Below are 27,037 nucleotides of genomic sequence, written 5' to 3' on the forward strand. Positions count from 1 at the left end.
AATCTTCCCTCTGATCACCTAAGCAGCCACAGTGGAAGTGAGAATGGATATCTGTCAAAATCAGGTACCTGCTCTCCCCACAAAAAAAGATATTCCAAATATGGGAGGGGGTGGAGGAAAAGCAGAACTTTCCCTTTTGGTTGAAGTTCTGCTTTAAACTAGGATCAAGGAGGGTGGGAGAATTAGATTATAATGGGGGGGGGACATGTCAATCAGAAGTTAGTGGAGGGTGGAATGGGGGAAGATAGGGGAAAGTGTTTGCAGGTGATAATGAGTTTAACATGTTACAGGCAACCTTTGGCAATTCTAGTACTGTTTGTACTGTTTGAAGTCTTCCAAGCAAAATAGGAATGTTGGAAGATTTGGTGCATGCAAAGAACTATAATTTAATTGGTATTGCTAAATCCTGGCTTCATTCTCCACATGACTGGGCTATTAATATTCTTAGCTATGCTCCCTTTTGGAGAGACAGTGTAAAATGAAAAGGTGGTGGTGTCTGTCTCTATTAGAGAAGTGATCGAGTGTGAAAGGAAATACTGTTGACGGAGAGTGTGATGATGCTTAAGCATTATGATGGAACTGCATATGGGCGTGCATACTTCAAAGTTAATTATTGGAGTTTGTTACAGGTCCCCCAGCATTTTTGAGGAGGCGGAGACTCATCTCTTTGCACAGATATAAAGGGCTGTGAGGACTGGGACAGTTATAATAAGGGGGGACCTTCTAGAAAGACAGGAAGATATGGAGAAAGAATTTGTTTGCGCACACAGGGCTCTCAAAGCATGGGGTCCAGACTTGGCACCCCCATGGAACATTATCGGTTGTCTGCAGAATTTTGCTCTGAAAGAAGACATATTGCACAAAGCAAAATTTTTAATGGGGAAACCATCATGCTCTTTCAGAATCTTTCTCAAATCACGCTGAAAAATTGTAGGGCTTTGCGACTCCTCCTGGATAAGCTGAGAGAAAAAGATATAAAATACGCATGGCATTTCCCATTTGCTTTGATTGTTGCTCACAATGGACAGCAAGCCCTCTGAGATCCCCTTTCTCCTCACCTGAGAACCAACCCAAAGAAAATGTAGCACAACCGCAACTGAGGCCCAAATGCTGGGACCCCCAACCCTAGGCCCACACCCTCAAGGGCCCCTGAAGATGGGTAATTGTGAGATTTCATCCTCAGTGTTAACTCCTCAAATTATCCTTTCTCCCATGTGAGCTTGATAAGTGCAGAGACCACTACCTAACCTGAGCTGCCTCAGATTAATAACTGCTTCTATATTGTTCTTGCAGATTTTTCAGTCCTTGACCGACGGGTTCTGTTTAAATTGTATATTGTTATTAGGCATTGCTTATGAAGCCTAGGTTATATCACACATTGGGTATACTGTTTCTGAGAAGCTATGGGGTCAGCTCCAATATTTCTTATTTTTTGCTTCTGAATTGCCTACTAAGCTACTGGCTAAGTTTATAGGTTAGTTTGAGGTCAAGCCATTGCCTTATGGCTTATCCCCCCTGCAGCAGCTTTGGTAAACTATTTTCCTAGCGCCTTGCCCATATTGTTAGCTATAACATAAAGCCCATTAGGAAGGGTCAATTTATTTACAAGCTTATTTTCTCTTGTTTACTATGTGCTGTGTTAGACCGTCATATTGCTCCAATTCTAATGCATAGCTCTATATTTAACATGATTGAATATTGTTGGTTATTTTTACCTCCTTAGCAGACACCTCCCATCCCCCCCACAAAGCGGCCTTGAGCAAAAGGTATCCTGGTTCAGGGCACACTAAGTTTGACCTTTTGAGATAGTGCTCACTATCTAAAAGTGTATTTTTGATATCTCTCCCTTTCTTCCTCCATATCCCTTTTCCTTTTTTGTTACTCTTTTCTTGTTTCAGCTCTGACCTTTCTGTTCTTTTTTTTTTCTTTTTTTTTTACATATACTTGGATATTAACAGGTTTTGTAGTTTACTTTGCAGAGTCTTCCAAATGGCAAATTTCTCCCTAGAGCATTACCCTACAGTCATTTTTCATAATGTAAAGAGACTGAACATTCCCAAAAAACACTCCACTCTCTTGAGAGAACCTAAGAAAGGTAGGTCTCACTTTGTGTTCTTACAAGAGACCCACTTCAAAACTCACCATGTACCCAAGCTTACTGATTCCTTCTTTGCAAAGGCCTACCATGCCACTAATAATGCCTCTAAATCAAAGGGAGTTTCGATCTTAGTGAGACAATAAGCCTCTTTTGACATGACGGATTGAATAATGGACCTGGGCAAGAGATATTTGTTCTTCAAGGGCTCATACCGTGGTTCCCCTATCACACTGGTGAATGTCTAGTTCCCAAATACATTCTACCTAATGGTCTGTCAATGTGTGATGCAGGAATTGAAGAGGTTTGAATCAGGCTGTCTTATACTGGGAAGGGAATTTAACATTCCCGTGAATCCTACTGTTGACGCTTCATCAGGGAAAACATGTATAACATACTGCGTCCTAAAAAAACTCAAAACTCTCTTACAATCCCTACATTCGATAGACTCTTGCCATTTTCTCCATCTTGAGGGTAGTGACTTTACATTCTTTTCCACACCGCACAATCGCTACTCACGCATAGATGACTTTTTCATCACTCAGAGAGATTTACCCGCAGTTTCAGGAGCTTACATAGGAATTCAATCAATTTGGCTGATGAACAGATGGACTTACCTCTATTTATTATAAGACATTTATAAATACCCTAACAGATCCTCTCACAAAGGCACTGAACTCTCTGTCTAAGCCACAAAAAAAGTACCACCAGATTTCCTCTTGCATTTATCACAGTTATTCCCAAACCTAACAAGGACCCTGCAGAATGCTCCAGCTATCGTCCTATAACTTTACTAAACCTGGATGTAAAACTCTTAGTGAAAATTCTGGCCACCAGACTGAGATCACTTCTTCAGAGATTATTGGTCCCGAACAAGCGGGATTGATGCTAGGCAGGGAAGCAAAAGATAATGTCACCAAATCACTTCTTTTGACCCACGCTTCTCACACACCAAATATTAAGGGCCTTCTCCTGTCTATTAACGCAGAGAAGGCTTTTGACTGTGTATCATGGGATTCTATGCTAGCAATGTGCAAACATATTATGCTAGGTTTTCATATGATGGCCTGGATTTCCACTCTCCGACAAATTCCTTTGGCTAGATTAAAGATTATTGGCTCCTCAACTAAAGTAGTTATTGCCAAACGCACTAGACAAGGTTGTCCACTCTCACCCCTCCTGTTTATTCTCTCCTTAGAATCGTTTATCAGAATGGCAATTAGTGGCTTGAAGGTGTTAGACAGAGGGTTCAAAACTGCTGCCTACGCGGACGACTTGTTATTTTTTCTAACTTACCCACAAACTACAATACCCAAACAAATAAAAGTGTTCACACATTATAGATATCACAAATCACAGAAACTAAGCTTAACCTCAACGCAGCCTGATGCTTACAAATTTTCCACTTAAAAATACAAAAACTCTCCATCCAAACACCTATTAAATGCAGCAAGTCCTTGATCCTAGTTTTTTGGATTGGTTGCGCAAAGTAACGGACATATGCGAAATTTAAGAAACATTAGCTCAGCCCTGTGACAAAATGGAGAGATTCCATAAAACATGTTTCCCTTGGTTCGCTTTCACATTTTCACAGGAATATGAAACCATAAAATCCTGCCAACTCTGAAAGTGTTTTTCCAGAGTTTCATCCCATTTTTGTATGTAGAATATCTTGACAACACTTACGTTCTCCTTTGTGCAGTACTGGAATCCCAACCCACTTCCAGTATACATCTTTGTACCCAATTTATACTCATTATTTTGTCCCTTCCTTTTCCATTTAGTCTGACAATTACTACTTATCTACCTCCACTATTTCTTCTCTATATGTATAAGGTGGCTGATTCTTTTTCCCCACATCTTTGATATTTTGAAATGTTGATAAGGTTATAGATGCATAGTGGTATTGAATGGCTAATATGTAGTAGCTGAATAAATCCACGGAGCAGATTAATGTCCTGGACTTATGTCTGGACTTTATTTGTACTAAAATATACTGTGTTCAGGTCTTCCTCCGACATCTTTATTATGAATACTTGATGTTATAATTGCTTATTCTATGATATGTAATTGTCTTTTGTTCACAATAAACATTTAATGTTTAAAAAAAAAAAATAAGAAAAGAACATTTAAAAAATACAAGTTGCAAAGAATATAACAAAATATGTAAGAAGATAATCAAGGCTGCAAAATCTGAAAACGAACATTAGGTTGCAAAAGAGAGTAGAACAAACCCCCAAAAATTCTTCAAATATATTAACAGTAAGAAAAAGTCAGGTCTAAGCATGTAGGCCCTTTACTAGATCATTTTGACTTTGTCACTGGGAACATAGAAAAGGCAAACTTATTAAATACCTTATTCAACTCTGCGTATACAAAATAAAATTGGGAAGCTTGGGAAGTCCTTAAAGTGGTTGCAAATTAATTTTTTTTAATAGCGAACATGTCTATACTTACCTGCATTGTGTAATAGAATTGCCCCAAACCTCCTCTTCTCGGCCCCCTCCCCCCAGTGCTCCTGGGTCCTCTGATCGGGGCACTCATGCATGCTCGCTCCCGAGCCCTGCTGCTGCGTCCATTGACACAGACAGATGCTCCCTCATCACTGGCTTTGATTGACATCAGTGGGAGCCAATGTCCTCAGCAAATATTGTGAGGGGAGAGCTGCAGACATGCACAGTGCTGGATGAAATGAGAGCTCAGATAAATATAAGAGAGGTAGGTGAGGGACCAATACCAATGCCTAAACATTTTTACCTTAGTACAAGGAATGCATTAGCCCGCATTCACACTGAAGTGGCACGACTTGTGCACTACTTCGGTAGCGACCTGTGAAGTCCCGCGCACCGCGACTTCGGCGCGACTTGCACAGACTTCACATAATGGAAGTCAATGCAATTCGCCTCCAGGTCGCCCCGAAGTAGTACAGGACCCTTTTTCTAAGTCGGAGCGACTTGTGTCGCTCCTATTAGAACGGCTCCTGTACTACACAGTGGGAGCGGGAGGACCGCGACTTGTCAGGCTGACAAGTCGCCTGACAAGTCGGATCAATGTGAATGGAGACTAAGGTAAAAAAAATGTTTCGAGTTTTAGAACCACTTTAATGGGGATAGTATTGACATAAATGATCCACAATGGTTTAAAATGGAAATGGTCTAGGAACATTTAGACAAAATAGCTGCAGCAGCTTTAGAAATACATGGGTATGCTCCCCCAAAAATTTTTTGCCTGTTTATTATGTATTCGGTCTGACCAGACTATCGAGGTTGAGCAACCCTCCCCACCCCCCCACACACACCTGTACTCAATCAGTGTCCACCATCAAGTGGATATAGGAGGAGTCCCCTGTAGTGCATTTGCACAGCTTTCCCAGCAAGGAGTATTATCTCCAAGGGTTAGAAAGGCTGGATTCATCTCTTTTTCATGGATAGTGTAGGACCCACTGATAATGGGGTACTTTGACGCAGTAGTGGGCTTGAGCACGATATGGCCATATGGTGGGACCAAACCCCCATTTTTATTTATGGATTGTCTTCAGATTTGGTAGTAATTTCTTTTGCATTTGCGCACTATTCTTTTATAATATAAATGTGAAAAAGCACCTGGACCAGATGGCTTACATCCAAGGATCATCCAAAAGTTGATCTCTGTTAAATCTAAGACATTGTTTTTAATTATTAGAGACTCCCTAATGACTAGCATGGTACCACTGGAATGGTGTAAGGCAAATGTGGTGCCTTTTTTAAAAAAGGGATCAAAGTCTTTACCAAGCAACTACAGCCTGGTTAGTTCAACTTCTATAGTTGGGAAGATACTGGAGAGTTTATTAAAAGAAAACATAAAAGAGTTTTTGCAAGGAAGACATATTTTAAGCAATAGTCTGCATTGATTCTCTAAAATAAGTTGTCAAACAAGTCTGATTTCTTTTTATGAGGAAGTAAGCAAAAACTGAGATAAAGGAGCGACTGTGGACATAGTATGCTTAGATTTTGCCAAATCATTTCACACAGTTCCCCACATGTGGCTAATGTGTAAAATAAAGTGTGCAGGCCTGGAAAATGAAGTCTGTAAATGGATAGGAAACTAAAAGACCATGTTCAGAGAGTAGTGGTTAATGATTCATACTATGAATGGTCTAGGGGTATTAGTGTACCCCAAGATTCAGTGTTGCGGCAGTTACTGTTTAACATATTTGTAAATGATACAGGGTTTAGGACTAAAAGTGCAATTTCAGTGTTTGCATTTGACATCAAGCTATGCAGTGGAATTGTGTGCCTACAGGGGACACAAGTCTCAAACTTACACGCCAATTTTATGCACTATTTAAAGTTATGCACATGGGTGCTAAAAACATGCATGCATAATACATTCTAGGAGGAGAGCAGATGGGGGTGTCAATAGTGAAGAAGGATCTGGGTGTTCTTCTAGACCATAGACCTAATAATAGCATGTAATGCCAAACTGAAGTTTCTAAAGCTAGCAAAATACTTTCTTGCATTAAAGAGGTATAGACTCTAGAGAGAAAGAGTGAGGTAACTTTTCCCCTGTACAAACCATTAGTAAGACCTCATCTGGAATATGCAGTTCAGTTTTGGGCACAAGTTCACAAAAACGATATTAAAGAACTGGAGAAGGTACAGAGAAGAGCAACCAAACTGATAAGAGGCATGGTTGAGTTCAGCTATGAGAAAAGATTGGCTAAACTAAATTTATTCTCTCTTGAGAAGAGGTGATTAAGAAGAATATGATCAACACGTATAAATACATAAGTGATCCCTACAGTGAACTTGGTGTAGAGTTATTCATTCACCTTAAAATCATTACAGAGGACAAGGAGGCACTCTTTACATCTGGAGGTAAAGAGGTTTAACCTTCACATGCAGAAAGGCTTCTTCACAGTAAGAGCTGTGAAAATATGGAATAGACCTCCTCAAGAACTAGCCCTGGCCGGCTCTATTAGATTATTTTAAAAAAGAGCTGGATTTATTCCTAAATGCAGAAAATATAACTGGATACTAATTTTTTATGGTAATAACTCCAGGAGTAGTTAATCCAGGGAATATACGATTACTTCCCAGGGGATCAGGAAATATTTTTTTTTCATCTCACTGGAGCAAATTGGACCACGCTTTATTGTTGTTTTGCCTTTCTGTGGATCAACTGTTGGTATATGATAGTGTTTATGGAGGTTTTCTATTTGTGTTTATTTCAATTTGGTTGAACTAGATGGACTAATGTCTTTTTTTAACCTAACTATGGAAGTGGTAAAAATTTTACCAATTTTTTCTACAGCAGCAGTGTTGTCTTGAAAACCACTGCTGACTAAGTATGCAGGTTGGATGCTCCCGACTTCACTGAAAGCACACTTGTACCAACTTAGTACCTCACTAGGTAGTAAAACAAGGATGCACATTTTAGGCTTTCATCTGTAAGAGCCGCTTTGTTTTTTCTAATCTTGACAGATGCCTTAATATTCTGTATGCCAATTTTGAATGACCACCCTACAGGGTGAAAAATGAAAAATCACTAGGTCAAACAGGATTTTGTAGTTAAAGGTAAAATGTGGGTGCCCCTCATGTGAGAAATACAGTATAGTCCAAAGCTTAACCGCTATGAGTGCTGGGTGGGATGGGAGCTTGTCCCGTCACCAAGCTTCAATGTAACAGAAAGGATGTCCGGAAGCTGCACATTAAAAGGCCGATCCGTGTAAATGAGTAAGTGGCATGAATGGCAGCCTCAGCTGGGGGCTCCCGCCAGGCCACACCATGCCCCCAATGCATTTTTCTCTGCCCCTCTGAGTCTAATCATGGGGATTATAATGGGTATATCCCCTCCAAATGTCCCAGACTCCAGTCCCCTGGCTCCACTCCAAGAAATCCAGCCATGGATGGATCAGTGATCTATATTAGGAAACCTCAGAGAGGAACTCATTGTGCAATAATTTTATTACTCACAAACCCTCAATACAAGCAATAGCCCCCTGACAGATATACACTCAGAATTTCCAGCATTTCAAAATTATTCTGAGACCTCGGCTGTTCTGATTTCCAGGACCAGTGCGCCTTCCAAAACCCAAAAGGGACATTACCTGATGCGACGTTCGCATTGATGTCTAAGAAGCAGTTTAAAATTAATCTGGGACCCCCGCTGTTCCGATTCTTGAAACCAGCGTGCATTCCAATATCCAAAATGAAGCCAATGGACGTTACATTAGTGTCTAAGAAGTGGTTCAAAATTAATCTGGGACCACTGCTGTTCCAATTCCTGGAACCAGGGTGCGTTAAAATACCTAGAAGTGACGTCACCTGAATAAGCCGGATTAGGAAAATGAGTTGAGGTGAGTCTTAAATGCAGACGTCATGTCCGGTGATGTCACTTCTAGGTATTGTAATTCACGCTGATTCCAAGAATCTGAACAGTGGCAATCCCAGATTAATTTTGAACTGCTGGAAATCCTGAGTGCTGAGAGGGCACAAAGAATGTGAGTGTATATCTGGCAGGGGGGATATTGCTAGTATTGAGGGATGAGTAATAAATTATTGCACAATAAGTTCCTCTCTGTGGTTTCCTAATATATATCACTGATCTAACTGGGGCTGGACTTGTTGGAGTGGAGCTAGGGGACTGAGTCTGTAGCATTTGGAGGCAATATATCCACATTTAAAGGCATCCATTTCTAGTAAGTGCATGGTGTCAAGGAGGGAGTGTGAGTCACTAACACCTTTTGAAGCACTGGATGCATTTTATTATCTGCACAGGAAAGACTTGGCTCACTTTATATCAAAAGTTGTATTGTCTCAAGCACCTTTTTAGGAAGGACATTTCTATGGGACTTTTGTCATGACTTACAGCCATTTTCACCATTTCTGTAAATACTGTTTTGTGATTATGTATGGTTTTCAATAAAGATTATCCTGTTTGTGTTGAATGTTTTCATTTTTCAGCAAATTTTTGCACAGTGCCTCTGCTGTGATCATAATTTTGTTTACCATAGCGCAGCTAAGAATATTTCTTGTTTTGATACAGAAATTTCTGCAAAAGAGGTGATACTAGAATAGTTGTGTTGCTTTTCCTGCCAATTGTTGTATATCTATAGTAATGAAAAGCATTATCATATCATGATCGAAACAGCATTGCTCAGCAGGTAGGCTGTACTGTATATGCAACTCATGCATTCGTTTTAATTATTATTATTTTTTTTTTATGAACATTCCATTAATCGAAAAAAAATTGTGTGTGTAAATGAGTCACTATATGCCAATACAACTGCTGAATAGTAGTTGATGATACACAATAGAGTTAAGGTTAATATCTTACCAGGACACAAGGCGGATACATGCGGTTTGTGCAGATGCCAACATGCTGTCAGACTGAAGCTTCCTAATGAGGGTTTACAAGTGAGGCAGGGTGTTGTGGAGTATGATTATATTTTCACCTAGAAAAAAAAACCATGAGCAAGTTTAGTCAATGTATTTTTTATAACATCATTGCCAATTATAACCAATTAGAAGACAACAGACGCATTTCATATTTATTTTGTCTACATTTTGTCAGTCAGATCTTACATATTTCAAGTTTTACTGCTTAGAATTCTTGTACTTATAGACATGTCATACATGTCACCTCTATGACACTCTCCATTGTATATCCAAGGGATAGCATTTTGGTACAACTACCCTGTTTCACATATGCCAAATTTGACAGTATAACACCTTATTTAATGCTTAGGGGGTGAAACATAGTTGCCACTAATAAACTATAAATACTCATTCATATATCAAATACGTAGGCACTCTTTCCAACTGCCAAGACAGTAAGGTATATATTTAGTCCACAGCCTCACACTACATTTAGATACAGTACCATAGTAGGAGTTTCAATTTACCACCAGGAGTCACAATGTAAACTAGGATCTAGCCCCCTTGGAGATTTAGGAGAACCCAAATAGTTACTGGTTATTGTTTTGTGAAGAAAATGCCACTTTAGATAAGTAAGCCTAGTAGGTGTAATTTGCACCTCTAATGGAAGAAGTTATAGACCCGAATTCTGATATTAAAGTCCAACCAAAAAAAAAAAAAACTTTTTTTTTTTCAGAATTGTGAGTGGGTAAAGGTTAAAGCTTTAGTCAGGTTTGTATTTCTGTCTTTATTCTAACTGGTGGCATTTCCCTTTTCTTGTCCCAATGTCCACCTGTAATAATCAGCAGGTTACCTGAAGAAGCAGTCAGGTGAGATCTCTGATATATGGATGATGATAGAAAAAAGTATTTTAGAGATTTTACCCTTTCTCTAGTTTTATCAAAGAAACATTTGTCATTGTTGTTTTTGTTTTCTTTGGAGAAATTTCTCCTCACAAAGCATCTGTATATTTATCACACTAAAAAAAAGCCCTATGTTTATGCTTACCCTGTGTACAGGCACTACAAAAGATACTGTTTGTTGGCAACAGGAAAAAAGACAGGAAGCGCCAACTAAGTATAATATTACAGACAATTTATTGTTGCACAATATATTAAAAACTCACAAGATGTAAGTAGGTAATAGGCTCATCAAATGGGGTAGCCAAGGGGAGCCGTTTGGATCCATCCCTCTCTTTATCCACGCCGTTCATGGAGCTGCATGTTGGTGAGTCCAGCTCCTGTGGTTGTCCCATGCACCAGAATGCAAACCAGCATGGACCGCAAGAGGAAGTCATGTCATCGGAAGACGGAGAGCAGGAACAGTCGGGCGGGCAGAGGATAGCAGAGAAAAGCAGGCTACGCGCTTGGAGCAACAGCTCCTTCTACAGGCCTAACTTAGGACAGTTCAGATGCTACTATATATAGCAATGGGAATCTATTACAGCAATCACATGGGGAATAGTAGAAATTCAACATGAGAGAAATGGGTAAAGTGCATATGAATCAATATATACACTATAAACACTATATAAACACTCTTTGAGTAAATTAATCATGCAAAGGTAAATGAATCATGCAAAGGTTCCTAAAAAGCATAAATTAAAAATTAAATAATACAAATAAAAATAAAGATAAAAATAAAAATGAAAATAAAATAAAAATTAAAATAAAATAAAAATAGAAATAGAGATAGAAATGAAAATAGAAATAAAAATAAAAATCAATGAAAATGAATATGAAACTACAAATAAAAAAAAAATGAAAATAAAGATAAAAATACAATTATAAGTAATAAATATATAAAAAATATAAAAAAATATATAGATAAAATATATATATATGAAATATTATGTGGCACATACATAGTAAGGACATATATTAAAATAGATTACTAATTTATCATGTATATGTGAACAAGAAGGGGGAAGCAATTGGTGGGTCTGCATTATATTAAAGTATGAGTTTCGATCTCCTCATTTAAACCTCGTGGCACAAGCGTGCACAACAAATAAATCCAAAAGGTTTCTTGTTGGCACAGTCGCTTGAAAAGTTCCACCGCAGGAAAAGTTTGGGGAATGGACTCGATAATCCAAACTTTGAGGCCAATAGTAGATTTGTTGCGGTACTCCAAAAAATGGCGGGGGACACTGTGCTCATCGCATCCTTTTTCAATAAAAAGCCTGCATTCCCCAAATCGAGTTCTAAGAGGTCTGATTGTTCTACCAATGTAGAGTAACCCACATGGACAGGACAGACAGTAGACAACATAATTGGTAGAACAATTGTGGACATCCTTGATGGGATAGGTTTTACCAATGTGTACTTGGTAGAACAATCAGACCTCTTAGAACCAATTGCCAACAAGAAACCTTTTGGATTTATTCGTTGGGCACACTGGTGCCAGGAGGTTTAAATGAGGAGATCGAAACCCATACTTTAATACAATGCAAACCCACCAATTGCTCCCCCCCTTTCTTGTTCACATATACACGATAAATTAGGAATCCATTTTAGTATATGTCCTTACTAGGTATGTGCCACATAATATTATATATATATATATATTTTTTATATTTTTTATATATTTATTACTCATACATTTTTTTATATTTATTTTCACTTTTATTTTTATTTTTTTTATTTATTTTTTTTTTCATTTTCATTTTCATTTTCACTTTTATTTTTATTTCTATTTTCATTTCTATTTTTATTGTATTTTCATTTTCATTTTTACTTTTATTTGTATTATTTGATTTTTAATTTATGCTTTTTAGGAGCCTTTGCATGATTCATTTACTCAAATAGTGTTTATATAGTGTTTATATATTGATTCATATGCACTTTACGCATTTCTCTCATGTTGTATTTCTACTATTCCCCATGTGATTTCTGCAATAGATTCCCATTGCTATATATAGTAGCATCTGAACTATCCTAAGCTATGCCTGTAGAAGGAACTGTTGCTCCAAGCGCGTAGCCTGCTATTCTCTGCTATCCTCTGCCCGCCCTACTGTTCCTGCTCTCCGTCTTCCGGTGACATCACTTCTGCTTGCGGTCCATGCTGGTTTGCATTCTGGTGCATGGGACAACCGCAGGAGCTGGACTCACCAACATGCAGCTCAGTGGACGGTGCGGATAAAGAGAGGCATTGATCGAAACGGCTTCCCTTTGCTTACCCCATTTGATGAGCCTATTACCTACTTACATCTTGTGAATTTTTTATATATATTGTGCGACAATAAATTGTCTGTAATACTACACTTACGTGGCGCTTCCTGTCTTTCTCCTTCTCTTCATTCCCAGATACAGAGCTTGCTAGACTCTGAGGACAGCTGGCGCCTCTATATATATATATATATATATATATATATATATTTTTTTTTTATTATTTATTCATCTTGCAAACTGATGGACTATTAACATATGGACTTATGTATATGGACATAGTTTCTGCTGATTCAGCTAACATCCTTTGCGCCAGATACATTGTGTTTGTTGGCAGCATTGGGGCTTTTCCCATTTCCAAATCATACCAAAAGGTTAATACACTTCCACATAAAATGATGGGTGTGTGTCTCTATGGCAGTGGCAGAAACATTTGATTATCAGCAATTTTGTGAGCCGGGACTAATATAAAAATGTAATATAAAAATGTATGTAGTGTGAAAGATGATGTAAAACTCATGGGAACCGCATAAATAAATGAAATTAATTATAAATATTACTATCATTCCTAATATAAATATTATACTTCTTTTGTGAGCAGTAACACATTATTTAAGGGTGGAGGTGGGGTGGGGAAAAGGGAACATTTAGTATTTCTTTCAAAATGTTTATAATTATCCATAACTCCAATCCACAGCTTCAAGTAGAAAAAAAAAGATTATATAGGAACAGAAAAAAATGACCACATGCAATTTTTCATTCAACCAAAAGCAACTTATAATTGAAGCAAGAAAGTACATGAAGCACTGAAAAGATTTCATGAATATGTGCTGACTCATTATCATTGTAACAATTCAAAGGAATAATGATTAGACACATTAAAATACCGTCTTTGTAAGCCAAGTATTCAGTCGTATTTATTTGTAGTCTCCTGGTAATTACTTTAAAAGGACAATTATGCATTTCTAAATGAAATACCACATGTTCTCATAATAAATTGATCAATTTTATCAGAAGGACTGTTTTAGAAGGAATTTATACATTTGGCACACCATATGTGATGTTATAATGAGCATTGTACTTTTTTATAAGGGGACAAATACAAGAATGTTAATATTTGCAACAACGTAAAGGGCTCTGAACATTTATTAACTTGTTAAAATATGCTGTTTGCTACAGTATATAAATAGTGGAAATGTAGAGAAAACAAAAATGCAAATAAAAACAGAAGTCCTGAGAAGTTATTAAATACAATGTTTGTGCATTGAATAAAGCTAATAAACGTAAATAAATTTAAGATGATGAATGCTGTATGGTTTACCGTATATTTATTATACTTATTCCACTTTAGATGAACCCAATAATAGAGTTTTGTCTTACTATAATTTTTTTTTTTTTTTTTTTTTTAGTTCATTAAGGGACACCAGGTCAGTTTGTCTGAGATGGCAGGGTTATTCTGCTTTTTATTGGGAAACTTGGCATGGGCAAAAAAAATGATGTTAGTGAGTGAGGTATACTTTCCCCCACTCTCATCATGCTTTAGTTTTGTGGAAAAGCATTAGTAGGAGTGGATAAAAACTACAAAGGGGTGAGACCCATGCCCCTAAATGAAACTCAAGAACCGTATTTCATACTAAGTCAAATCCCATTTTTCTTAATGGTTCATTAAAAGAAACAAAATCAGAAGATGTATCTAAAAGATAAACTCAAATAGTTTATTTTACATCCAAACAATGAGCAATTTTGCAGAGCAGGGCAGTGAGATGGTAATACATATCCTGGTTAAGTTGAAAGAAAAAAAACTACCATGGTGGTAAAAGTGGCCTTAGGTCTCAAGACAACTTTATACCTGTTTGAACAAGAAAAGGTTCTTGTAGGACAAGGCCACTAACACAAAAACTCACTCTGCATATTGGTTATATATGGGGATATGGATATTGGACGGGGAGCATGTATAATCACCAAACGTGTACATCAACCATGTTATACTGTGCCAGGTATGGAATATGGCCATGAGTTTTGAGGTACTCTATACAAGCAGATACATGATGTTGTTTATTATCCTATGCTACCCTAACTAGACCCTTACATTTTCTAACAATTATTATGTAAACAGAATTACATTTTCATTTTTACATTTTTTCAGTATTGAGATACAGCCTGTTTTACTCCCTTTGATGTCATCACTAGGCTAGAAGGAGGGAACAGGAGGGTCACTTTCTATTGACATAACCCCCTCCGTCAGAATTACACCTTTCAAGTGTTACTTTCTTTAACCACTTAAGGACCGGAAGATTTTGCTGCTTAATGACCAGGCCCTATTTTGTGATTCGGCACTACGTTACTTTACTAGACAATTGTGCCGTCGTCGATGCTGTACCCAAATAAAATTGACGTCCTTTTTTTCCCATAAATAGAGCTTTCTTTTGGTGGTATTTGATCACCTGTGCGATTTTTATTTTTTTTGCGCTATAAACAAAAAAAGAGCGAAAATTTTGAGAAAAAAAAAACAATATTTTCACATTCTGCTATATAACATTCCCAAAAAATTAAAATGAAAATTTTTTAACATTTTAGGCCAATTTGTTTTCTGCTACATATTTTTGGTAAAAAAAATGCAATAAGCGTATTTTGATTGGTTTGCGCAAAAGTTATTGTGTCTACTAACTACGGGAAAGATTTATGTCATTTTTATTGATATTTTTTTTTACTAGTAATGGCGGTGATCTGCAGTTTTTTGCGGGACTGTAACATTGCGGCGGACAGATCGGACCCCTAACTGACATTTTTGACACTTTAGGGGGTAACAGTGACATTACTACACTAATCAGTGCTAAAAATATGCACTGTTACTGTAGTAATGGCAGGGAAGGGGTTAATACTATTAGTAATACTATTAGTGATCAATGGGGTTAAATGTTAAAGCCTAGGGGAGTGATTATATCTGTGGAGGGGTTGGGCTTTTGAGATCCTCACAGAGACATGTGATCCTATATAGCATAGCCTCTGTGATCACTTCAGGGAGAATGAGGGACGGCTGTGTTTACATCAGCTGTCTGTCCCTTTCTGTCAGCAGGGGGAGATTGCGAGTGGCCGGTGACCATCGGAGCCACCTGTCATACGCACTGGCTCCCCGCCGCCGGCGCACGCTCGCCCCCTAGTGTCTCCTGAGCGAGTGACATAGTACTACAAGAGTTTGCCCAGGAGCGGCCGCCTGCCGCAGTAAATCTGTGGTGGGCGGTCGTCAAGTGGTTAACATGTGTGAAAGGGTGCTTGAGACGCATGGTAGCTGCATTGTGTTGTTGGGAATTAAGTCAATGCATGCATGTGGAGAGGGAGAGAGAGGTAAGAGGTGGAGCCCTGTTTTGCCCCAAAAGTGATCCTAGAAAGGCCTGAAAATATTGCTTGAAATTTTAGGTCAGCAGGGGCAGCGTTGTCAGTCAACAACATGAAGTAAAAGCATTAAAGATTTCTGCCAGATATATTTCTCTACTCGCAGTGTTTTAAAGGAATGAAACAGTTCATGTATGCTTTTTTTTTTTTTCTCCAGACATACATTTCACAAAGTCTTTAGCCAAAAAAGTTAATCAGCATTTTCAACATGTAATCATCCTTTAAAAACTGGTCCTAATTTGGAAATACATTTTAGCAGAAAAAAAAATAGTATTTTTTATTTAGTACATTTGTCTGCCTGAATAAAGAAATCTGTATTAATAACATGTACTGTTTCGTGGGAAAAGAAATGTCCCATAAAGTTTGGCAGTTTAGAATAACTGAGCCCTACTCTTCAAAGTGTGCTCTTAGGACACATCTACTGTATATTTGTACTTTTATGCTGGCCATACACTATACGAAAAATCGTTCAAACTCATTTTCGTAAAACTAACACTCGGCTGTTCAGCTCTAAAATTTTAAAATCGATTTTCTATTTGTGCCCATTAACTAGACAAAAAAAGAATGAACCAAATGACAGATTTTCGAATGATTTTTTGGCTAGTGTATGACCAGCATTAGTAACTGATAAATAGAGAAATAGATTGCACTCTGTATTCCTATGCCCATATGCCTGAAAAAATTAGGTTCAGAAAAATTAACAAGTATGGGATGTATAGCAATCAATCAGTAAGCCCTAACCAGCTTGAAAAGGCCCTGTTTTTAACCACTTGCCGACCGCCGCCCGACTATATACGGCAGCAGTCAGCCCCTCCCAGGCAAAGTGACGTACCAGTAAGTCACTAGCCTGGGAGCGAATAGGGGGCGAGTGTACGCCGCCGGAGGCGCGCTCCCGCCCCTGCTCGTACCCAAAGAAGCCGGCGCGTGTGACTGGCGGACCCGATGTCCGCCGGTCACTCGCGATCGTAGGGTAGAGAGGGAGAAAGGCAGGCGGCTAATGTAAACAAAGCCGCCTGTCACTCTCCCCTGTGTAAAAGCACAGATCACTCGGTCCTGCTATGTAGGACCGTTGATCTGTGCTGTTACACACACAGCCACATCCAATGACAGTAAGAAACACGCCCCTAGTGACACACTTAACCCCTCCCTCTCCAAAAAAGTTAACCCCTTCCCTCCCAGTGTCATTTTTACAGTAACAGTGCATATGTATAGCACTGATTACTGTAGTAATGTCACTGGTACCCCCAAAAGTGTCAAAAATGTCAGTCAAGGGTCCGATCTGTCCGCCGCAATGTTGCAGTACCGCAAAAAAAATTGCAGATCGCCGCCATTTTTTAAAAAAAAAACAACAAAAATGACAAAAATCTTTCCCTTAGTTAGTAAACGCAATAACTTTTGCGCAAACCAATCAAAATACGCTTATTGTGATTTTTTTTCGTTCTGAACCTGCCCTGCAATGCACGCTGCTCACCCTGCTTCCAGGAATGGAGCAACTTTCTACACAGGATGCTGGAGACCGTGAGGGACCCCAAAAGTGAACTGCAAACAGTGCGGGTCTATAAACTTGAATTTGAACCTGAATTATGTCTGCTGTGATCGCCATGTTTTTACAATTTTTTTAAATAAACACGGAATGGTTTTTACATACTACACCATGAGGAGTCCTCTTCCTTGTTTTGTCATCTGAGACCACCCACAGGAATCACACCATCTGGGAAAAGCCATACCGGCCCACGGAGATATTCAAGCGCTGCATGATCTTTTGTTGACATAAGCCAACTAAGATCAAATCCATCTGGTGAGTCTACATTCTTTCTCCTGTTTGGCGGTGTTCGGAGGGTGCCACCATCACTGCGTGCACACTTCTTTGTCACAACGAGTGTTTGCACTTGGGACCAACATTTATTATATATATTTTTGTGGAATATTCATTGGTTATATCAGGTGGTGATATATGTGTGAATGTTATTATATTTACCCAGTACGCTGAGGCACTTGAGCACTTTTTTGCACTTAGCACTTTGATTTTGGATTGCACGTATTATTCATCGCACATCTAATATGCTCTGATATGTTTTGATGCATATATAATTTGCAGTTTGCACAGCATTTATACACAGTGGAGCACCTTATAATATAGGGGGATTTAGCGCTGCCTTTGCACACATTTAGACTATCAAACTGCATAGTTCACAATGTGGTATCTTTTACTACCAATCACATAAGATATTCTTATTTATATTCCTAATAAAACTGAACGATTTTGAAGAGGCCAGGTGTACAGTAGTATTTAATGTGTGTACAAAAAAACTATCAATTAATAATTTTCAGACAACATCTAATTATTTTTTTCCACTCTTTTTTGTATCCTTCTTATTATTGATAAGGATACCACAAAGCTACGTGTTGCATAAAAAAACTAATTGGCAGAGTTATATAAAGAAACACATACATTGCACTATTATTACTCTTTAATTTAACCTAAGTTCACATGAAATTAAGTGAACCTTAAACTAAAATGCCACATCTGCCTAACATGTCATGGTCCCTCCCCAATCACTATTAGGTGATTTAACATTTAAAAAGTAGGGAAAATATGTTTCACTAGTTTTTCTTAAGTTTTTCCCTACTTTCTTTTTGCTTTTAATGTAAAACAGCTTTTTTATGAGTTTGTTGCATTCAATTAAATTAAAGCACTACCTGCACAGTTACAGGTATTTACAACAATCGCCCTATCATTCTCTATGAAAAGCAACTTTAAAGTGGTTGTAAACCTCAGTCATAAAATCTGAACAAAGCACATATGTCTGTAGTGTTTACTTATCTCTCTTCAAAGCTCTAAGTGTTGTTTCTCTCTTGTGCTTCCTTTCTCTGTTATGAGCATGTCTAACTTCTAAAGAGTTTTCCTAACACATGAGATAAATTTGTGACGGGGAGAGAGCTCAGCAATACAGCTTGTATTTTCAGAACATAGCTACTTTTTGCTGTGTGGAGTGGGTGTGTGCCTTTCCTCCAATCAGCTCTCACACAGTGCAACTGCAGCTCTCCACCCCTTCCTCTGTGATACTAACAGATTGAGAAGGATTTTAACATGATTCTGCCCTTTTGAAGTGGTGTAGGGAAGAGAAGACATCAGATAAACAAGTAAAAAGTGTAGGAGGATTTGTTTCATCTTCGTGTATCACAGAGGCCAGTCACCGCACTGGGTATATGGGAGGGTTTAAAACCACTTTAAGTAAACTGTAAGGTTTTGTTTGGTAACTAAAAAGGATAATTTTTCATTTCATCGCTAGAAAAATAATTCCTCTAAAATGACAAGACTTCCCTGCCTAAATATCTACCTAAAAATGTAAGGTAGAGTCTAATGATCTAGGGCTTAAGGGATTGAAGGTTATATATAGATCAATTTCTAATCAATATGCACATTATACTATATGCTGTATGTTTAATTCCAATTTAATTTAGATACATTTATAATACATTGCAGAATAAATTGTTTTTAATATACTGTATGTCACTTGAGCTCTGCCACTCATACTTTTTAGTGGTAATCCAGCTGGGACATTTAACAAAACTGCAGACAGATAAAAAACACACACAAATAATGCAGCTCTGTATTCATGAATGCATCATTAAATATGATTTTTTTTTCTATTTTAATATGTTTATTTTTTATTTTTTTATACACACAGATGTGCAAACGTGATGACAGATAGGTGTACATACACCATACCCTGACATACAGGGAAAAGTTCCTGATTGTGTCTTTAAACATCAAAGTATTCTAGAAAGCTCTGTTATGCAAAGTCTGACTTCTGTTTATGGCTTTTCCTATCCTTTTTGAGCTCAAGACTACAAGTAGATAGTTTATGGTGGTTGATCTTCTGCTATGTCAGGAAGCCTGAATAGCTGATGCTGTTACAAGTTAGTCAGCCACACAGTTAAAACACACAACAACAATTCCAAACCCACAATTGATCTCAAGGAAGAAAAAAAAACATAAATGCAATTAAATATTTCCAGGATAAATATTGTATTGTGTTTTTTTCCTCTCTCTGGTACTTCGATACTCTTTTAGTGATCCTGTGGCCAAAACTGAACTGCATATTCCAAATTGGGTCCTAATAATGCCTTATATAGGGAGAAGATAATGTCTGACAAATTAGAAGTGTAAAAATGGTGCGCTGGTAAATATAAATAAGCTATAAGCAAAGATCCAAATACCTGATTTGGAGAATAAGAATTAAAAAATAAAATAGTCTGGTGCGCTAAAATTAAATGCTTTCTCTATTAAGTGATAAGGACCACAAACATAGCAACCTGTGATAGTGGTAATACAATATAACAATGTGTGTAACACAGGTGCTAACTACAAAAAATGAAAAAAAGAAGGTCTATGAACTATCAAGGCAGCTTATCAAGTCATTAATCAAATAATATCTGGGAATCAAGTTAAAGGAGCATAGAAAACCACCAAGGATCACTGACAAGGGACCTGAGTGTTGACCCATTGTGGCAGACCGGGGGAGGCCCTTAAAGGGGCAGACATAAGCTTCAGAACGGCATCCATCTGGTAAGAGGCTATTTTGGGTATCTCTTCCACAGAGTGTGAAGAAGCACACTATCCCTCCTACTGCACAGAGAGTCATCACTCTTGGGGGCTGCTTTTTTTGCCCTGCTGGTAAGAAGCAAACCCTAAAGGTGGTGGGATTCACGATATAAGAATTAGACACGCTTTGTTTTGGAATATTCACCATGCAACTCCATTTCATCACTTGAAGACATCAGTGCTTTTTCGTTTATCCAGAACCTTAGGGTTTTTGACATTCAATTTGGGACACTATTTACTGGACTTTTATCACACCCCCTTTTTTTTGGGGGCATCTCACGTTTAATTTTATTTGTTTGTGGGAATCACTATAGTCAATATTTTACTATATTGTGACATCTGTGCACATTGTGTTATTGGTTATATTGGTTGTTAATACACCCTTTTGGGGGTATTTCACAGTCACTTTTTTTCATTTTTTGTAGGTAGCACCTGTGTTACACACATTGTTATATTGTATTATCACTATCACAGGTTTGTTATGTTTGTGGTCCTTATCACTTAATAGTGATAGCATTTAAGTTTAGCGCACCAGACTATTTTATTTTTTCACAAGATAATGTCTGCCTTGAGTCTATGCCCCTTTTCTAAAATAACATAAGCTGCTACTTCTGATAAGTGCAGATTAGTGTTGCATGCTCTTTTCATTGTAAAAAGGTCTGAATAATGAGACATCAAATTACACACAGCTGAATGACTCAGAGGAAAAATAACCCTATAATTATTTTCTAGCACAGCAAAGACCTTCCCATCTTGATATTTAGGTTGTAGGCAGTCCACAACTGTGCACAGATTGCTTTTATTTCTTATTTGTAAGCACCTCCTTCAGCTAAAATAGCTGCTTTAAATTTAAAAACAAAACACAGTATAGTAGGCTAAAAACATAAGAAAAAGTAATGATATACAGTATACTTGTCCTATGTTTTAATGTTAAAGAACCTAATAGTGATTGGGAATATGCTATTTTAAGTAGATGTAGCATTTTAGTTTAAAGCAATGTAAGTGTTTCTATATTTAACCATGTCATTTGATTTTTATATGCAGTAGGTAGCTTTGTGTTATCCTTATCAATAATAATGAGGATACAAAAAAAAAATATAAAAAATAATTAGTCTTTGTCTGAAAAGTATTATTAATTGACATTCTAACTTAAACTCCTAATTAGAACAAACAACAGTTACTTTTACTTCTAATGAAAATGAATATATGTAATGCGTTTTTGCTCATTAAAACTTACTTTATACAAAAACTATTAATTAAAAATAAAGATGAAATGGCAATATTAGTTTTCATTTTAGTTTAATTATCTTACTTCATGCTGCAAACTTTTTCTATTTTAATTAAATTCCTTTTTAAGTTATTGGTTTGTTCAATAGAACTAATAATTATTACAAAGTGACAATACAATGTGATAATGTTAATGTGTTGAACAAAAAGCATTACAATGATAACATTATCTTTTCATAACCTCCTAGACTTTAGTATCTGACATGTCATGACAGGACGGGAACCACAAATCATCCTTTAGAGTTGACCACACTAAACATTTACATGGCAACATCTACAAAAAAAACTAACAAAAACCCTCCATTTCTATTTCACTTGGATTCTAATAGTTCAGTACAAAAGTGACTTTGCTTGATCTATAGCTTGACCAGTTATAGCAAGGTTAGCTGGCTTCCTTAATTCTAGGATCAGGTCAATTTGGTGCTGGAATGTTGGTACTGTGTGCTTTTGGCACACAGAGAGATTGCATTTCTTTAGCACAAAGGTACACAATGAAGAGCGTATGTAGGAGAAGGGGGTAATTAGCGTTATATTATAGCTTGGGAAAGTGTTAGGTTTTAGTGGTTAGGTGTCAGGGCAAAACATACTAAACATTTTTGTAGTGCATGCACATTTCCTCATGGTTTATATCTTTAAAGACCCTGCAAGTACTAAAGTGTACCTGTTGATTTGGCAGAAATACACTCAGCTCCCAAGTCCCAGGTATTGTGGGATGAAAATGCACATACTTTCAGTGGACTGAGTAATTTCAGCCCTGCACAGTTGTCTTTGGCTAAACTCCTCAAATCTTCAAAATGTCTTTACAACATAGATACTATTCTACCATCAAAGATATGACCTTATGAGGGCTAATTAGACTAATTTAGATAACACAGTTAGTATTTACAGGACTTTATTTATGACCTGATCAACATGTATTGTTTTGCACGTATCAAAAATATATACCCAAACAATTTCAATTTTATATTTAACAGACCAAAAGGTAGCAAATATGAGCAGTTCATCAGAAAAATGGCAACTGATCTCACACAGCATGCCGTCTCACTGTGACCAAAACTAAACCAGGTAACGTAACATGGTTTCAGCTCTGCTCTCCACCCACAGGAGAGGTACCTCAGACGGGGTTCTCCCCCTACGTCTGAGGCCTCAACGATTGACTATTATTTGCATAGTATATTTAAAAATGTTATCTTGGATCATGCATATGTATTCACTAAATCTCATAAAATATGTCACAAATTAAAAATTTCAAATATAACACTACCAAACTTAAACATTTAAAGTTGACAGACTAATTTAGTGTTATGAGTTTTTTTTGTAAGAATATCACACTAGATTCTTAGTATAGACACGTTTTCTACAAAAAAAGTTCACTCTCATTTTAAAAAATAAAAATAAAAAAGAAGATTTTAACACATATCCCAAAGGCATCAGTTAATTAAAATGAAGCAAACTATAAGGACCCCTTCCATTTACATTAATAAAACATCTAGCCTTCGGTTAGAACTTAGCAGTCACAAGCCATTATTTGGCTTTTCTTCATAATTGAACTATGCATTTGAATTTCATTTATCTTCTGCATTATCGACTAAATCAGGAAGAACAATTAAGACAAGCACACAATGTCGAAGTCCTTAGGGCTAAGATTGCATAGAAATCTTATAATTCTCTGAAGATGTTCCTCTGAATTATTATGTAATTGAAAAATGTTTCCTGGATTTCAGACTACATGTTTTTTTTTTTGACTGGCATGTTAAATGACTCATAATTGGACATAGTATTTTTATCAAATCATAAGTATTCACTTTGAGAATGTTCACAGTATTTTTTGTCCATCGTATTACATATTTACTGTTGATGTTTATGATTAACCACTTGCCACTTGCTTACCAGGCAAATTCTGCAATTTCTGTCATACATGTAAAAAAACCCAAGCATTATATATTTTTTAGACATAGGCCCTAGAAAATAAAATGTTTGGTGTTGCAATTGTTCTATGTCACATAGTATTTGCACAGCCGTTTTTCAAAACATTTTGAAAAAAAATACACTTTAATTAATTTTATTGAACAGAAACACAACATAATCTACAATTGTTTGGCAAAATTTAAAAGATTATGTTACGCCAAGTAAATAGATACCAAGCATGTCTTGCTGTATCATGGAACAGTAACAAACTACGGTACAATAAATGATCCATTGGCGACATATAAAAGCCTTTTTAGGTTACCAGTTTAGAGTTACACAGGTGGTCTGGACCCAAAACAATTGCTCTCACTCTGATGTTTGCAGTGATACCTAACATGTGTGGTGTGATTGCCATTTACATATGCGTGTTGTACCGATATGTACATTCACCTTTATGCATAAGCATGGGTGGACAAAGCACTTTAACAATTTTTTAATTGTATTATTATTATTTTTTGTGTTTAGTATTTATTAAGTATTTCACTAATGTTTACAACAAATCAGGTATACAAAAATAGTCAAAAGAAAAGGAGACTTGAAATAACAGAAAAAGAGTAGGAAACATATATATATAAATATACAGTGCCTTGCGAAAGTATTCGGCCCCCTTGAACTTTGCGACCTTTTGCCACATTTCAGGCTTCAAACATAAAGATATAAAACTGTAAATTTTTTGTGAAGAATCAACAACAAGTGGGACACAATCATGAAGTGGAATGAAATTTATTGGATATTTCAAACTATTTTAACAAATGAAAAACTGAAAAATTGGGCGTGCAAAATTATTCAGCCCCCTTAAGTTAATACTTTGTAGCGCCACCTTTTGCTGCGATTACAGCTGTAAGTCACTTGGGGTATGTCTCTATCAGTTTTGCACATCGAGAGACTGACATTTTTTGCCCATTCCTCCTTGCAAAACAGCTCGAGCTCAGTGAGGTTGGATGGAGAACGTTTGTGAACAGCAGTTTTCAGTTCTTTCCACAGATTCTCGATTGGATTCAGGTCTGGACTTTGACTTGACCATTCTAACACCTGGATATGTTTATTTGTGAACCATTCCATTGTAGATTTTGCTTTATGTTTTGGATCATTGTCTTGTTGGAAGACAAATCTCCGTCCCAGTCTCAGATCTTTTGCAGACTCCATCAGGTTTTCTTCCAGAATGGTCCTGTATTTGGCTCCATCCATCTTCCCATTAATTTTAATCATCTTCCCTGTCCCTGCTGAAGAAAAGCAGGCCCAAACCATGATGCTGCTACCACCATGTTTGACAGTGGGGCTGGTGTGTTCAGGGTGATGAGCTGTGTTGCTTTTACGCCAAACATAACGTTTTGCGTTGTTGCCAAAAAGTTTGATTTTGGTTTCATCTGACCAGAGCACCTTCTTCCACATGTTTGGTGTGTCTCCCAGGTGGCTTGTGGCAAACTTTAAACGACACTTTTTATGGATATCTTTTAGAAATGGCTTTCTTCTTGCCACTCTTCCATAAAGGCCAGATTTGTGCAGTATACGACTGATTGTTGTTCTATGGACAGAGTATCCCACCTCAGCTGTAGATCTCTGCAGTTCATCCAGAGTGATCATGGGCCTCTTGGCTGCATCTCTGATCAGTCTTCTCCTTGTATGAGCTGAAAGTTTAGAGGGATGGCCAGGTCTTCGTAGATTTGCAGTGTTCTGATACTCCTTCAATTTTAATATTATCACTTGCACAGTGCTCCTTGGGATGTTTAAAGCTTGGGAAATCTTTTTGTATCCCAATGCGGCTTTAAACTTCTCCACAACAGTATCTCGGACCTGCCTGGTGTGTTCCTTGTTCTTCATGATACTCTCTGCACTTAAAACGGACCTCTGAGACTATCACAGTGCAGGTGCATTTATAGGGAGACTTGATTACACACAGGTGGATTCTATTTATCCTCATTAGTCATTTAGGTCAACATTGGATCATTCAGAGATGCTCACTGAATTTCTGGAGAGAGTTTGCTGCACTGAAAGTAAAGGGGCTGAATAATTTTGCACGCCCAATTTTTCAGTTTTTTATTTGTTAACAAAGTTTGAAATATCCAATAAATTTCATTCCACTTCATGATTGTGTCCCACTTGTTGTTGATTCTTCACAAAAAATTACGGTTTTATATCTTTATGTTTGAAGCCTGAAATGTGGCAAAAGGTCGCAAAGTTCAAGGGGGCCGAATACTTTCGCAAGGCACTGTATGTTTAATATGTAACTCCTTCCCTCTTCAGTATGCCAACATGTCTCAGGAAGCACAGAAGGATACATATGATATAGTAGGGCTGGAGTGCGGTACCAGCGGGTTACAATTTTATAGCCAGTTTCCTGATATTTGCTACAAATAGAGGTTTTATAGGACAGAGACATGATTTTGGTGCTCTCCTTGGGAGTCAATTCAAGTTGTAGATCTTTCTCCCCCAAATCTAAAAACTTAAGAGGGGGGAGAGGATTCAGTGAGTGGGAGTTTATAAGTGAAGGACATGGTACTTCTAGAGGGGCCTTCTGCCTGGCATTCTCATTAAATTGACTTCAATGGACACACAAAGATAGATGCCTATGGTAGGGATTTCAGGAAATGCGATAGCTGAAACAAAGAAAATCAATCTAAATGTTTGTGACTGGGACATCTGTACTACATCAAATCCCCTGCGTGTATAGCTCCCTGACAGAGTAGAGAAAAAGTGGCTCCTTGTAAACCCAGGAGAAATTTGGGATTGCCAAGAATCAGATATTGTGTTAAAGGGTTAGGTGGTAGCCCAAACTAGGTAAATTCTGTTACACAGAGTTTCCAAGTTGGTGCTATGGTTGAGTGGTGGACCAGCATCGGGGACAGCAGTGATGAGCTCCACATAAAGTGCAAGGGGTGTTCAGCATGCGTGTTGTTCCATAGCTACCCACTGCTTGTTCTGTTGTTGTCTATTCCAATCTATAGCCCTGGTAAGGTGGGTTATTAATTGATAAAGTAGAACATCTGGTAGTGCCCTACCTCCCTCAGGTTCGAAGGATAGTGTGTTTAATATGTGCTGGTTAGTTAGCCCATATACATTCTTTTTGGATTGACTGTATTACCTTAAGATAAGCAAAAGCAATATGGATGGGCAAAGCCTG

General features: G+C 37.5%; 1 protein-coding gene across 12 annotated transcripts in view; it reads right to left on the bottom strand.

Annotated features, from left to right (window-relative positions):
* The window catches only part of PTPRD (protein tyrosine phosphatase receptor type D), a 1,741,884-nt gene that overhangs the window by 1,678,500 nt on the left and 36,347 nt on the right, over positions 1-27,037 (bottom strand). For all 12 annotated transcript variants that reach the window (XM_082266411.1, XM_082266413.1, XM_082266423.1 and 9 more), the window contains exon 2: positions 9,413-9,530. The gene's annotated coding sequence lies outside the window, so the exon portion shown is untranslated. The remainder of the gene's footprint in view (positions 1-9,412; positions 9,531-27,037) is intronic.

The sequence above is a fragment of the Pelophylax lessonae genome (genome assembly GCF_965119305.1).
Source record: "Pelophylax lessonae genome assembly, chromosome: 1".
NCBI classification, from domain to species: domain Eukaryota; kingdom Metazoa; phylum Chordata; class Amphibia; order Anura; family Ranidae; genus Pelophylax; species Pelophylax lessonae.